The 2500-nt window shown below is 41.8% G+C and overlaps 1 non-coding gene and 2 pseudogenes across 1 annotated transcript; all 3 read right to left on the reverse strand.

Annotated features, from left to right (window-relative positions):
* Positions 1–11: 11 nt before the first annotated feature.
* Positions 12–158, reverse strand: LOC120040265 (annotated as a pseudogene).
* Positions 159–848: 690 nt separating this feature from the next.
* Positions 849–966, reverse strand: LOC120040250. Its single transcript, XR_005475597.1, has one exon. It is a non-coding gene; the product is annotated as a 5S ribosomal RNA (ribosomal RNA).
* Positions 967–1652: 686 nt separating this feature from the next.
* LOC120040266 lies at positions 1653–1802 on the reverse strand (annotated as a pseudogene).
* Between the last annotated feature and the right edge of the window lie 698 nt (positions 1803–2500).

Raw genomic sequence — 2500 nt, forward strand, 5'->3', positions numbered from 1 at the left:
ACATCAGGGTAAAGCTCAAACGAGCACTACCATAAATTTTGCAATCGGATTCCCACATTTGGAAAATTCGCAAGGGGTCAGCACAGCCAGAGTGCAATGGCTGAGCCCCACACCGGGTGAACCACCTTCTTGATCACGGTATCTCTTCTGCTTAGTGGAGGAAAAGTGTCTCCAGTGCCAACATTTTCCGCTAACGGTAACCACTTTGTGTTCTGATAATATCATATCACATCGACCTGCGTTAAATGCCGTTTAGGAATGCACTTGCACACAGAGTAGTGAAAAAGTAGTTTATTTTGTTTACTAGATTATATCAGTGAACCACTAGATTCCCATCATGCAACACTGTCGAAAAAATCACCAATTACTTTTTAATATCTTAACCATCTGATATCACAAATGTTTGCGATATGACGAAATACAATCACATTCAGACACACACACACACACAGACAAATGCATGAAACCAATTGATTTATTATCGATAACATCTCAGATTCTCTTGTGCTTTTGATTACTCCATAAAAGAAGGGTTTGTAATTCCAACATGGAAAACACAGGGCCATCAGACACCAGTCCAGTTCCCACTCTCACCAGCATTATTTCCTTTGATCATTTGAACAGGGCGAGGGAGCACAGAGCACACACAAGCTGCATTCAGTAACAATATTCTTATTTGTCTTATGCATAAAAGGCAGTTGCTCCCTGACAACACAAGGAACTTTGATCGTATTAAAAGGGCAGGGGAGACTAGCCCATAGAAGCTGCATTTAGTCAATTCAGCATCAAATGCTTACTACAAGGCAGTGTTGCTGATGAAATAATGCCACACCCCCTAGTGGACAAAAGGCTTACAGCACCTGGTATTCCAGGCGGTCTCCCATCCAAGTACTAACCAGGCCCAACCCTGCTTAGCTTCCGAGATCAGACGAGATCGGGCATATTCAGGCTGGTATGGCCGTAAGCGAAAGGACTACTCTTGGTACACCATATAAAGTCAAAGTGAGTCTGATAAACAGACATTGCATTCTCACCAATTAGATAAGCAGCTTGAACTTTGGCTCACTCAAAAGTGGAAGAAATTACATATACTGTAGCCATCACTTTTTAGCACAGATAGTTGGATGAAATACAAACAAACCTTGCTAACATTTCTAAAGCGAGGGCACATATTTCAGCCTTGTGGGAAAAAACGGACAAATACAATGACTTCTGACAAATACATCATCAGCAACAGTTTCCCATGCAGCTATCCTACTAGCCACAATAAATACACAAAAGCTCTGGAATGTTGAAAACCTATTGCATTGTTCTGTGCTAAGGAGGAACGCATGTATGGACAATTTCATATTGGAAGCGCATGGGGCGCGTATGACACATCATGACCGGGGGGGGGTTAGAGTGGCTTCTCAACTATCTCCTGATTGAAGTACCAGCGTGGCATAAATACAATGCTGCATTTCGCAACATAATGTTTCGACAAAATGCCAACAATATTTTGCTACAAACAAATGTTTCCACCTTTCGATTGGTCCACAAAGTCTCCTTCACAACTGACTTCAAAGATCTCCATAAGCACAGTCAGTTGACTCAAGTCATCCTTAAGCCTGCCGCCAAGCAACAGGTTTATCATTAACAAAGACATCAGGGTAAAGCTCAAACGAGCACTACCATAAATTATTGCAATCGAGATTCCCACATTTGGAAAATTCCAAAGGGGTCAGCACAGCCAGAGTGCAATGGCTGAGCCCCACACCTGGGTGAACCACCTTCTTGATCACGGTATCTCTTCTGCTTAGTGGAGGAAAAGTGTCTCCAGTGCCAACATTTTCCGCTAACGGTAACCACTTTGTGTTCTGATAATATCATATCACATCGACCTGCGTTAAATGCCGTTTAGGAATGCACTTGCACACAGAGTAGTGAAAAAGTAGTTTATTTTGTTTACTAGATTATATCAGTGAACCACTAGATTCCCATCATGCAACACTGTCGAAAAAATCACCAATGACTTTTTAATATCTTAACCTGTCTGATATCACAAATGTATGCGATATGACGAAATACAATCACATTCAGACACACACACACACACACACACAGACAAATGCATGAAAGCAATTGATTTATTATCGATAACATCTCACATTCTCTTGTGCTTTTGATTTACTCCAGTAAAAGAAGGGTTGTAATTCCACCATGGAAAACACAGGGCCATCAGACACCAGTCCAGTTCCACTCCTCACCAGCATTATTTCCTTTGATCATTTGAACAGGGCGAGGGAGCACAAAGCACACACAAGCTGCATTCAGTAACAATATTCTTATTTGTCTTATGCATAAAAGGCAGTTGCTCCCTGACAACACAAGGAACTTTGATCGTATTAAAAGGGCAGGGGAGACTAGCCCATAGAAGCTGCATTTAGTCAATTCAGCATCAAATGCTTACTACAAGGCAGTGTTGCTGATGAAATAATGCCAGAGCACACCCTAGTGGACA

The sequence above is a fragment of the Salvelinus namaycush genome, unplaced genomic scaffold, assembly GCF_016432855.1.
Source record: "Salvelinus namaycush isolate Seneca unplaced genomic scaffold, SaNama_1.0 Scaffold3377, whole genome shotgun sequence".
In the NCBI taxonomy this organism is placed as follows: domain Eukaryota; kingdom Metazoa; phylum Chordata; class Actinopteri; order Salmoniformes; family Salmonidae; genus Salvelinus; species Salvelinus namaycush.